The 14,348-nt window shown below is 33.4% G+C and overlaps 1 long non-coding RNA gene across 1 annotated transcript in view; it reads right to left on the bottom strand.

Moving 5' to 3' along the window:
- Positions 1-14,072, bottom strand: part of LOC136829370 (uncharacterized) — a 68,030-nt gene extending 53,958 nt beyond the window's left edge. Inside the window, exon 1 of the long non-coding RNA XR_010850371.1 lies at positions 13,986-14,072. This is a non-coding gene — a long non-coding RNA (uncharacterized lncRNA). The remainder of the gene's footprint in view (positions 1-13,985) is intronic.
- Positions 14,073-14,348: the final 276 nt, after the last annotated feature.

The following is a 14,348-nucleotide window of genomic DNA, read 5'->3' as shown; positions in this document are numbered from 1 at the left end:
GATACAATTTTAGGCTATTCTGAAAGAGTGCCTTACCTCTGACATAACTAAGTACCGATATAAACTTTTTAGTTTATTTTTTGCAAGACAAATAATACTTTACAAATAAATGGATGTCTCAGGGGATTATTAAAGAATTTTGTATAACTATGAGTAGGAAATCTGAACAAGGTAAGAAAACTGATACGGGAGCAGATGAAGGAAGTTTTTCAGTTATATGAAAAATTTTTTTTTTTTTATAAAACTAAGCAGAACCAACAAATACAGATTCAGCTGATATTTTTTCGTATTTATGGTAAATCATGGTGGCATCGTAAATCTTTTTCTTTTAAGAACTTCTTTCTCATATCAGTCTTTTCTTTCTTATTGCTTAATGCTATTACTCTTCGTGATCTGTAGGTAAGGCATTGCTATCCACTTCAGGGACAGCGAGTCATCGTTTTTCTCACATATCTTTCAAACTAATTATTTGATGGAAATGGTATTTTGACACAGTGTACAAGACACCTCCCGCTAATTTTTGGTAATATAGTGCATTGTCAAATGGTGTTAGTTAAGACGTTTACTCTTGACTTTTAAAGGCAAAGCCGCATGAGTCAGCAGGACTAATCTACGCAAACGAACGTCCGCTATCCCCATAGACAGGAAAAGGGGGCGGAGATGTGGAGGCCAGGAAAGTGGGTTGAGGGAGGGATGAGGAGGGGAAGGGAGAGGGAGGGACGGGATGAGGATACAGGACGTTCGAATGCATAGTTTGGCGATGCTTGGCAACACCATGTAAGTCAAGAGTAAACGCCTTAACTAACACCATTTGATAATGCAATATATTACCAAAAATTAGCGGGAAGTGTCTTGTACACTGTGTCAAAGTACCATTTCGATCAAATAATTAGTTTGAAAGATATTTGAGAAAAACTCTGACTCGAGGTCCCTGAAATGGATAGTAGATTTCTTATTTACTCATGGCCCTGTCGATTGAAGTTCCTGGTCGTATAATTCAGTTTAAATCCACCTTTGTGTTTCTTAATGCCATCGGCATTTCCACAATGGACGTGGCTGTTTCCAATGTATCACTACCTTGTCTGCAGATAAATGTCAAAGACATCATATCAGGTGGTCTTTGCTTTCGCAGTGAGGGTAAAAGATCGTAATAGAGAGAGAGAGAGAGAGAGAGAGAGAGAGAGAGAGAGAGAGAGAGAGAGAGAGAGAGAGAGAGAGAGAGAGAGAGAGAGAGAGAGAGAAGTTTTGGTATTTTGAAGAACAGTGTGAGTCTATGGTTACAGACATAAAATACTGGTTTTGTAGCATTTAGGTTTGTTCGTGAAAATATGAAGACTGATTTGTGAATGTAATAAGAAGGAAAAATCACTTGTCTCTTATTGTATATACTGTATATAACAAACTGAAGCACTAGTGAAGGAAAATTTCTATGGACTGGAACTGCATTCTTATTCATAAAGACGAAGAAGCAAGCGATAAGTTTCGGAACAGTACATAAATTCCAGAATAAAACACACTACTTTTAATGAAAGCTTATGAAAGTAGAAGAACTATGTAACAACGCAGGCATTTCATAGACATTTGTTGTACGTAGCGAAAACAGAGACAGGTGAGCTTCTAAAAGAAAGTTACGATAAAAAAAGATATAAACTTGTAAAGGAAGAATTAGCATTTATTTTCTGAGTCCCGATATCTGCTTATTACTAATAGAGTGAGTAGTTAGTTCCTCGTTGGGAGAGTGGGTTCCGTTATCAGCTAACACTCTGCTGGCCGCGAGTTCGAATCTCCGACCGGCCAATGAAGAATAAGAGGAATTTATTTCTGGTGATAGAAATTCATTTCTCGCTATAATGTGGTCCGGATTCCACAATAAGCTGTAGGTTCCGTTGCTAGGTAACCAATTGGTTCTTAGCCACGTAAAATAAATCTAATCCTTCGGGCCAGCCCTAGGAGAGCTGTTAATCAGCTCAGTGGTCTGGTTAAACTAAGATGTACTTAATAGAGTAAGTAATTGCTAGAGTTTTTATACGCCAAAAATAAAAAATAAAGTCAAATCACATTTTTGGAATCTGTGAAAGAAAAGATCTAATGAATATGAAAATGAGCTCTCATGTATTTGCCACAAATATTTTATTCAGAAACACTCACAAAAACTGTGCTTGTGGAGGCAATACATTAGTCATGCATTACATCCAGAGCAAAGCAAAAGCCAATATTTTAATTTTTGATAAATAAAAGTCTGATGCTCCCCCTAACTGAATAGGAAATTCAATTTCTTTGATGTCAATTAATACTGTTTCAGTGATATATTGGCTTCTATGAAAAAACTAGTTGAATTGATTAGTTGCAAAGAGAGCTAATTAGATAACTTGTTTGATACCAATCTAATTTTCATGCTGTATTTGGCTGAAAGCTGTTATGATTACAGAAATTTACCCACTGTTTAATCGGATAATAATGCTGTCTTCAATTTTGTATTTCTCATATATATGCATTATATGTATATACACACACACACACACACACACACACACACACACACATATATATATATATATATATATATATATATATATATATATATATATTTAAGTAGTAAATTCTGGGACAAAAACGTTTTCTTTGCTGAATACAAAGTTTCTTTTCTATAAGAGCTGGAGTAATTAATCTGGATCGAAATAATTGAAATGTATTTCAATTATTTCACTCCAGAGTAATTACTCCAGCTTTTTGTAGAGTCTTTTTGTATCCAGCAAATAAGAGACGTTTGGAGAATTTACTACTTATATGTATATGTATATGTATATGTATATGTATATGTATATATATATATATATATATATATATATATATATATATATATATATATATATATATATATATATAACAAAATTACAGCCATATAAGGGAAAGTGAAACATATAGATATATATATATATATACTTTTACAGCCACGAAGGAAAGAAACAATGGTCACAAGACATGGCCACATCAACTGTGACCGTGTCTTGGTAATAAGACGAAAGTACTTAGCAGCTCCGTTATTTCACTTTTCTTTGGAGGTGGTTGTAACTTTGTTATAATATTTATACATATATATATATATATATATATATATATATATATATATATATATATATATATACACATACTGTACATATGTATAGCAAATTCCTCAAACATCTCTTTTGTTGAATACGGAATTTCAATTGCTTTAGACTGGAATACAAGAAATGTATGGACGATATATTTCGAATAATGTTTGCATTGACATCAAAGAGTTATAATTATAAAATTTTCTTCCATAACGAAGAGTTTGTAAAGGCCATCAAACGGAATATGACCTCTGTGGCTTAATTAATCTTCATCTTTTTCAGCTCTGCCGACGCGTCATTTAATATAATTCACAATGCAACGAGTTGAGAAAATGGAAGTACAAACATGATTTGGTCGATTTTAAAACTATATAAGTTTAAAGTTATAACATGAGTTTGGGTCTTTATATAATAGTATTCATGCACCTATTTGCCAGCGTTGTCTTATTTTCGGCCGAGTGATTATGCTGACATCGATTAAATGCAAAGTCAGCCTTAACCCATCATGATGTTAACTCATTCTCTTCAAATTGTGACATGATTCCCACTTTATCAAGAGGACTTATTTTTTAAAAATTCTTTTCAACAGTCCTTTAATGTCCTAATATCACATACTATCTAGTGAAAAAACGAGTAGGTCTAACGTCACCGCCTTCATTAAGGGTAAGATATATAAACTCTTAGCGAACAATAATGAGACCAGTGTAACATTTCTTGAGGAATTTTGCATAGCTTAGTAAGGCTGAATAGCATCTCCGCATCCAAACGGTGTATGCGAGACCTTACTGCGCTGAAATGGTGAAAGCGTGGTCAGCGTAACAAGGATGGTAGTTGCAGAATTGTGTGGATCTAATAAAATGGGAGTCAAACTACTGCAATTCACATTGAAATCGGGAGCTTCCGGGTATAATGGTACGAAGTGAATGCCTTTGGTTCAGTTATTTTCGAAGCCACTGTAATAATATAGCCGCTTACTTTCTTACTGCAGTAACACTTTACTGACCGGAGTATTTACGCTCATGTAGTAGTTTGCGAGTCATCACCAGGAATATCAATTATTGGGTCTAACTCACACAGTTTCGTTCTAAATGAACAGTTTACATGTTCTTAAGTAGCAGGTTCTTTACAATGAAAACGTGTTGCTTGGTAACTGTAAAAACTTCCGATCTCTTTTGGAAAAATTCGGAAATCTGATATTTTGGTTATGAGCGAAAACTTGTTACTGCCAAAAGCACGTGCACTGAACCTAACTCAAGGAATGAAGGAACTTACTTTACGCTCTAAGGCCATCCAGCAGTAACACCTATTCTCGAACCAATGCGCCTGTTATTTTATCTATATTTTTTCACGTTGTTCTTCATGATATGAGGTTCCCATTTACATATACAAGATAAACGGGAAACAATTTAGTACATGGTAAACACACTCTTAATAAATAAAAAATCAGAAAAATTATTTTTGAGGGAATCCAGGCCTTGAAGTGCCGTTTACCATTGTACTGTAGAATGAACATGTTACTTTACATACATGTGGAAAGTTATAGTGTCAAGGTACATGACTGCGTGTGAAAGCTCTGTAGAACCTAACCTCTGAATAATTGTGATCACGTCATGTGATTCTGGTTTTTGTTTTAATCATTTGTGTATATGCCATGCGATTTAGAAAAAGACTTATCATTCAGAGAACGGAGCAAAAAATCTGGCATTTTCCACTAAGAATGACAGTTACGGTTGAGAACCATCGTTGGAAGATTTTGGATTGGAGAAACAAATCCACAGTTATGTAAATGTACATATATTTAAAGATAGATCTGTACAGAGAGCTTTCGGGAATCTGTTGATTTCCCCTTGTCAATCTGGTGCCAGATTGAAAAGGGGAAACGAACAGATTCCCGAAAGCTATCTGTACATATCTATCTTTAAATATATGTACATTTACATAACTGTGGATTTGTTTCTACATTTGAAGACTCTTGCTATTACGAATATCTTTTTAATTTCTGGATTGCCCGTCGTCTTGAAACATTCTTCCAAATCCGTAGCCCTAGAATTAGTGCAGGCAACTTTTTGTGCGGGGTGGTAGCATGAACATGTTGCTGAGCCGTCCTGATATCTGTTCTTTTCTAAAAACTATATTTGGAAATATTTACCCATGTGGTTATTTGTCTATTTTGTCTGTTCCCTTTCTTTCTGTTCCCCGTTATCCTAACGGAATTTCGATAGTGAAATTTGCTTTGCGGCCTGGTAACCTTTTCACTATCACTAAATGAATAAGTGCCGAAATAAGCAATAGCATTAATAACAAATGCCACTGTAATCAATGAAATCAGTGTTATGGACCTGCAGTTCACTGTATGCCATACACCTAACTCCACAGTATTAGGAATTCTTCTTTATCTTGGAATAATAAAGGAGGGGACACAGTCTCAACCGCTGCCATTCACTCTTCATAGACACTACTGACGTAAAAGACAACAATCTTCACTCCAAAATCTCTAGGGAGAAGACGCACATTTTCGTGTGCATAGCATTGCGGTACTGGCGACGAGTTCTCTCGAGATAATCTCTGAATAACAAGAGAATTAGCATGCAAATGATGCGGAAGCTCTATCCGAGCATTCTCAATTCCACTGCTAAATCTTCTTTTTCTTTTTCCCGCTGGGCAATTTCAAGAGAGAGAAGTCTCATTTGGTGTTCCTAGGTAGTCGTTGCCCTACTTCTGGTGCAAGTTTCTCCGGCTTTATATCTTGGCAAGGAATCTTTTATTTTTTTTTAGCCTATCATTCTTTCATCGTTAATAGTATTTACGTATGTTGTTCAGTGTCTTAAGCTGTATTTATCATACAATGGTTCCTCAATATTTTCGTCTAATTTCAATACTAAACCGTTACATAATCAAAGTTTATTCTATATTCAGTCGTTTTCCCTGTATGCAACAATGATATATAAGCAGCTCTCTCTCTCTCTCTCTCAAGCTATTTATCTGTCTATCCATGCAATTCGTGAAACCTGACCTGCGTTATCCGAAAATTGGTGGGGAAAACGATTCGGGATATCATGTCGCTTACATGACATTCTGAAGGAGTACTTCAGCGTCTCATGACCTTACAAGCATCTTATTTTATAGCACAGCCTCATAACTTGCTTTTCCATAAAAAAGGGAATAAAATGTTCCCTTTTCAGCAAGGGAAATAGAAAACACCAGTATTTAATATGTTCATGTCAGTTTAATAGAATGTGTTCGCTGATATTCTTTCAAACGAGTGGTTCCCAGTAACGGTAGAAACACCTGCACTATACCCTATCAGGGAGACGATCTCCCCTATAAATTATATCTCATTGAACATAGCTAGGCATTTAATCAGATTAAGCTCTATGAGTGCTGTAGTATTTGTGAATCAAAATGAAAGAAAAAATATTACAAACCATTATAATAGGAAACTAATTTCCTTATGGAAACAAAAACTTAAGTGGGACTTTCCACGCCGGATATCTGAAAAAAAAACTCTAAAAATAGAAAATAGTTTTTGTTTACTAAACTTCCCGAAACGAATCTATATAATCCAAATCAGAATAGAGCGCCGGATGGTCCTAACAGAAGTGATGTTAGATAAGGACGCCAATGAAATTCAAATATGGGATTTTTCTAATGTATTCTGTGCTCTCTTTCACCACACGCCTTTCTACGACGGTTGCAAGGAAACGTTCGAGAAAAACACCATGTGTAACAAGACAATAGATAAATTTCAAATTGTTTTTCATACCTTTTAAAGTTGATTTTGCAGAGGCCAACATTTTATGAAATAATTTCATCCGTTTGAAGGAAAAGATTTCAGTTTTGTTCTTCAGGGGAAAATAGTCATCTGAGTAAAAATTAAAAAAACACGCGGATTTTATTCATGCAAATGTTTTTATTTATTTTCCCTGATTCATTTCCCCTCATGTAATATAAATAATGTGGCAAAAAGCAATGCATACACATACATCACATATATATATGTATACACACACACATACACACACACACACACACACACACACACACATATATATATATATATATATATATATATTAGTAATATAAGTAATGTGGCAAAAAGCAATACATAAACATACATATTGTTTTTATATATATATATATATATATATATATATATATATATATATATATATATATATATATATATATATATATATATATATATATAGATGTATTAATAGCTAGGAGAATATTAGTTAGGAATAGTGTAAATATAAGAGAAAAAGAAATGGGAGAGAACCATTAATAGACAAATGATAGACAGAGAAAGAAAGAGAGGGAGAGAATAATGAAGCTGAAAGTGTCATGATTACGTACCCAAAAAATTGGTGCGAGAGTAATCTAAGCGCAATCATTAAAGAATGCCTACCCGTCTTACCTGTGAGTTGACCTTTTAACTTTCGCTGGAACCTGAAGACTTCTGCTGACGTCATTAGTCCCACCCACAAAGGAGGACTTGAAGTCAATTAATCACACCCAAAGGGACATCGTTAGATAATTTCCAACCATTAAGGATGTCTAAAAGGCGGAACAGAAGCAGTGGTCTGCCTACTGGTGGGATGGACATTTCCTTTGAAGAACCTTCAAGAAAGCAAGCTTGAAGGGGGAGAGAGAGAGAGAGAGAGAGAGAGAGAGAGAGAGAGAGAGAGAGAGAGAGAGAGAGAGAGAGAGAGAGAGAGAGAGAACCTTGGGGGAGTGAGGTCGAGAGCCTCACCAGTTGTGGGTTAAGAACATTCAAGAAAGGCTCATACTTCGAGTCTTAGTCACACTACTTAACTTGTATATATGTTTAACTTGTATATATACAGTGTTACTTTACTAGTGTGTTGTGTTGATGAAGTAAGAAAGCTGCACTGTGTCTTCCTAAGCCTCCTGGGACTCTAACAACACTAACAAACAAAGCTAGAAACGATAAAGCAACTATAAAGGAAATATTAAACTAATTCAAATAAGAAGAAGCAACAAAACATTACAAAGACAATATCAATAAACTTCTGTACATGGGTAACAAATAAAACAATTAAAAGAAAAGACCTCATCATGACATTTGGTGGCAGCAGTGGGATAGGATCTGAGGAAGTGCATTGTGAAGAACGAACAAGTACACATACAACGACTCCATAAAGTCAGCAATACGAATCCACAAGCAGGAAAAAACTTAATAACAGACGACGAAGTGAATCATAACATAGACGAAAACATGCCTGCTACAAACGTCAATGGCCAAAACAGAATGAAGTGAAGTAAGAATTATAAACATTACCGATTCGAAAACCCACAACTAAGAAATATTATTCCCTGAAGATAAAACAATACGCCTGTGTGTTGGTGGCTATCGAAACACAACCAAACAGGTTTCTATACACAATCTGTTAAAACGGATGAGTGCATTTCACATGTATGACAAAACATTCCCGTTGGTGGCTATCGACACACCCAAACAGGTTTCTACATACAATCTGTTAAAACGGATGAGTGCATTTCACATGTACGACAAAACATTCCTGTTAAAAATCAACATTACTGGCGAAATCTGAGAAGAAGATGAATCCCTGATGGTCGACGAATCAAGAAAAGGACATTTTTAGTCAAGATTCAAGGCCAGAAGTCATATCCTGCGTGTCTACAGCAAATTACGGTGTTAGTCGCAAAAAGAAAAGTGAAACAGTTAAAACCGAACATAAAATTCTGGCATGTATTCTGGCACTTGCCAGTACATGCCAGAATTTTAGGCATCCACAATTCTGGCATGTATTCTGGCACATGCCAGTACATGCCAGGATTTTAGGGGCCCAAAATTCTAACACGCATTCTGGCATGCCAGTACGTGCCAGAATTTTAGCCGCCCAGAATTCTGGTACGTACTGGCCTAAAATTGCCAGAATTTGGGCCTAAAATTCTGACACGTATTGGCACGTGCCAGAATATGTGCAAGAATTCTGGGGGCCTAAAATTCTGGAACGTACTGACACGTGCCAGAATACGTGCCAAAATTTTGGGCTCCTAAAACTCTGGCACATATTCTGGCACTTGCCAGAACATGCCAGAATTTTAGGCGCCCAAAATTCTGGAGAGCATTCTGGCATGTGGCCAAAATATTGGGTGCTTAAAATTCTGGTATGTATTCTGGCACTTGCCAGTGCGTGCCAGAATTTTAGGAATCCAAAATCCTGGCACACATTCTGGCACGCCAGGACATGGCAGAATTTTGGGCGCATAAAATTCTGGCACGCATTCTGGCACATGACAGTATATGACAGAATTTTAGGCGCCCAGAATTCTGGCACTATTTCTGGCACGTGACAGTATGTACCTAAAATTCTGGCACATACTGGCAAGCACCAGAATACGTGCCAGAATTTTAGGGCCCAAAATATTGGCACGTATTCTGGCACGTGCCAGTATATATATATATATATATATATATATATATATATATATATATATATATATATATATATATATATATATATATTCATACGTAAATACATATATACACACATTATGTTTAATATTTGTATAACTGATCAAGTATATCAACAATGAAAATAATAAACATGCACTTTACATATATATATATATATATATATATATATATATATATATATATATATATATATATATATATATATATATATATATATATATATATATATATATATATATATATATATATATATATATATATATATATATATATATATATATATATATATATATATATATATATATATATATATATATATATATATATATATATATATATATATATATATATATATATATATATATATATATATATATATATATATATATACACACACACACACACACACACACACACATATATATATAAAGTGTGTGCGTGAGTGTGTGTGTGTGTATAACAATATTACTGAAGTCGCCAATTTTCATCTCATTTTTTGTTTATTTCTAAATCAATGTTGATATATATATATATATATATATATATATATATATATATATATATATATATATATATATATATATATATATATATATATATATATATATATATATATATATATATATATATATATATATATGTATATATATACCAATAAAAGCCGTTAAGAACACATAAAACCGGCTGATCCCGTAACTCGGGGGAACATCAGATTCATAGTCATCTATGTCTACATCACTGAATATGTGAGGATATAAAACCTTATACTCGAAAAAAAGTATTTAAAACAACGAAATTAGGTGTAATTCGAAAGTCATCAGTCAAAAGGACTTGCACATTCAAGTTTTACTGTGAAATCAAAGTCAAAAGTTATGTCGTAAAGGAAATAAAGAGCAAATGCAGCAGACCCTTTTCTGTTCTTCAACAGAATTCATTAAACGAAATAATAGACATCTATTTTTTCTTTGTTTTCCTTAGTATTCGAAAAACAAATTTTTAACATTTGAAATTGCCATTTGTATCATTAAAATTACTTTTAATCGGTAAATAATCTACTTTTATTCGGGCAGTTACCTATTTTAGCCTTAGTTTCCCAAATGTCTTTTTTCTCTGCTCGCTTATAAACACACACACACACACACACATATATATATATATATAACATAAATTTTCAATTTTCGAGGAGAATAGTAAATAAGTAAACCTATAGTCAACAAAATCAATGTGAAAAAGCTCACAGACTCAGTGCCATAAGCAAAAATAAATAAATAAATAAATAAATAAATAAATAACAGATACAACAAATTGGCAATAAAAGTGATAAAAGCTTATAAGAATACAGATTGAGTAGCCATTGTGCTCCTGTTTTTGGGGTTTGTTCTTAAAATGTGAACCGGGATATCCAGGCAATTAATTAAAAGGTTGCTCATGTTCAAAAACTTACGCCCCAACGCTACTCTGTCTCTGTCTGTCTGTCTGTCTCTCTCATTGCAAGTCACATTTTATTTCATAAAAAAATACCCAAATACATATGCATTGTAACTGTAACTGACCAAAAGAATTTCAGTTCCTAAAAAAAAAAAAAAGGAAAACTTGTTACCAGCTACTCGAAAAATTAAGGAAAATTTCAGTAGAATCTTGATTAACGGAGAAAGGTTTGCTCAGTTCCCTAAACGCGTCCGTTAGCAATATTTAAAGCAACTTTTACTCTTTGTGTGTTTGATAAATCTCACTCGATATTAACAGAATTAGATACCTTTTGCAACTATGCCTGACGCCTATCTTATCCGTTACTTACGGCCATGTTTATTAGCTCTTTTGCGTTTGGTACCAGGAGATCGAATAAATTTATCGAACCTTTCCATATCAGAGTTTTACGACCGCGATATGTAAATTTAATTATTTTTCTTAAGAGATTACCATTGCTTTCAAGTTGCTAGTGAACAAACATTCGCTTCCAAATATATGACCAAAAGTAATTTGTAAAACTGTCGCGTCCACATAGATTTAACATGGCCCTCAATTTTATTTTATATAATAAAAATGAAAATACCTTTAGTCCGAGCGCATGAACCTATTAATGAAAAATCTAACTTTTCTTTGACAAAACTGACAAGCCAATGGATATCCTCCTTTACTCATTTTGTTGTATTGGTGGCGTAATATCCCACGTTACACAGAGGGATTTATTCTGTAGATATTATGATGCTGTAGGGAAGATGTTAAGGGGAAGGTATTGTTCATTGACGAAATAGAATTCATCTTTCCTATCATTCAGCCTCTTATTCTGCATTTCATAAACTTTGGAGAAGCAAACATTGTATTGTTAAAATTTTAAATTTCAGAGGCAATGATGACGTCTTATTTTCACTTTTATTTAGCCCTGACTATGCATATTCTTATTTTCATTTTATTGCATACATAATATACAAACTCCATTAGAACTATAAAACGAAGACAATTTTACCCTTACAACAAATGAATGGATTTAGATGTCAATCAAAATAAATTTGTACGAGAGCAACAGACAAAATAAGAGAACAAACAGAAAGAAATAGAAATAGAAATGAAAGCTCCCAAAACTATACAGGGGTCAGCACAACTAAAAAAACACACACAATTTTCGTTGGATTTGAAAAAAAAATTGAAATAAAAAAACACTCCCCACACATTATATTCCTATGGAAAGTTTTCTAAACAAAAAATATCTCGTTAATCCCTCTGCCGGAAAAGCCTGTAACGGCCTGAATAAAATCCCCATTCACATTCGATCATTACATAGATTTTTGTGGTATCACAATGGAGCTTACTAACAACATCTCGATTTTTTATTGTATTGTACCAAACTAACTTGTATATATATATATAATATTACCTTATATATATATATATATATATATATATATATATATATATATATATATATATATATATATGTATACATATAAAGATGTACATATATACATATACATATATGTATATATATGCATATGCATATATATATATATATATTATATATATATATATATATTGTATGTATATGTAAACTCCTTCGTAATTAAGTAATTATGAATCCTACTTCTATCATTGTTCTTGGATGAAAATATTGTTATTTTTATGAGAATGTTATGTTTACGGCATAAACACAAATTTTCTTATTGCTTGGTCATTTTATTCTTGTATGCAACGATTATGCTTGTAGCAAAAAATAGACAACTTGATTACCACAGTATCGGTTTCAACTCTTTTTATTTTTCCTGTTCTATAGTTAACTTTATTTATAAAGTTTTTAGTGCCTTTCTGTGTCACCTTATCAAAGCTTGCAGCTCAGTGAAATACATTAACTTTTAGCTGCACTTTTTAGTTTTCTGTGAAAGAAAACTATTGTGCCGACTTTGTCTGTCCGTCCGCACTTTATTCTGTCCGCCCTTTTTCTGTCCGCACTTTCCTGTCTTCCTCAGATCTTGAAAAGTGCTAAGTCTAGAGGGCTGCAAATTGGTATGTTGATCATCCACCCTCCAATCATCAGACATACCAAATTGCAGCCTTTAGCCTCAGCAGTTTTCATTTGCTTTAAGGTTAAAGTCAGCCATAATCGTGCTTCTGGCAACGAAATAGGACAGGCCACCACCGGATCATGGTTAAAGTTTCAAGGGTCGCGGCTCATACAGTACTATACCGAGACCACCTAAAGACTGATCTGTTTTCGGTGGCCTTGATATACGCTGTAGCGGCTGTACAGAAAACTCGATTGTGCCGAAGAAACTTTGTCTGTCCGTCCGCACTTTTTCTGTCCGCCCTCAGATCTTAAAAATCTGTTTGTATATGAAATGTCATGGTGATGTGATAACAATTCATATATATATATATATATATATATATATATATATATATATATATATATATATATATATATATATATATATATATATATATATATATATATATATATATATATATATATATATATATATATATATATATATATATATATATATATATATATGGATTTTTATCACACCACCATGACATTTTATATACAAACTTTAATCTATAAATGTCGTTTAATATTTAATTGCGCTACTTGGGAATACCACCGAAGGGGAATTATAAGTGATATATGGTTTTGTGTGTATATATATATATATATATATATATATATATATATATATATATATATATATATATATATATATATATATATATATCCAAATGACGTAAAAAAGATGATGTAGAGAGTATTTTACATCATAATGCATTACAAAAAATTAGAGTGGGCCAAGTAGCCTCCTAAAACTAAAGACAATTAAGAAAGGAATTGTAATGTAAGGCTTAAACCCAACGTAAACGAAAGGCAACTTCCTCAAGGTACCTTATAAGATTTGAAGTGCATTGAGGCTCTAAAGTCTAAAAAGATCCCTTACCTTTTCTGTCGAGAGAATGAAGTTCTTACCGAAGCCTAAGCAGATTAGAAGCATTGGGCAGGATGGCGCTCGCCTTCACTAAAAGTGACTGGAAAAGATCAAATAAAAGAATTAGAAAACGGGCACAGCGATTTTTCTTTTTTAAAGAAGACAGGGAATGAGGACACTGAATTAATGATTTTTAACATGAGATAAAATGAACTACATATTCTTCTGAACACTCGGGTCACATTTTACGCAGGGTAATTGCTAAAATTTAATATCTGATAAGTAAATTTCGTTCGTCATCACTGCGTCCATCATTTTGTGATAGCATGGCCTTCATATAGACGAGAAAGGAAATCCGAGGTGAAGGCGATGTCT

This window comes from Macrobrachium rosenbergii, chromosome 44 (assembly GCF_040412425.1).
Source record: "Macrobrachium rosenbergii isolate ZJJX-2024 chromosome 44, ASM4041242v1, whole genome shotgun sequence".
In the NCBI taxonomy this organism is placed as follows: domain Eukaryota; kingdom Metazoa; phylum Arthropoda; class Malacostraca; order Decapoda; family Palaemonidae; genus Macrobrachium; species Macrobrachium rosenbergii.
Note: the sequence above shows the minus strand (reverse complement) of the source record. Positions and strands in the feature narration are given on the sequence as shown.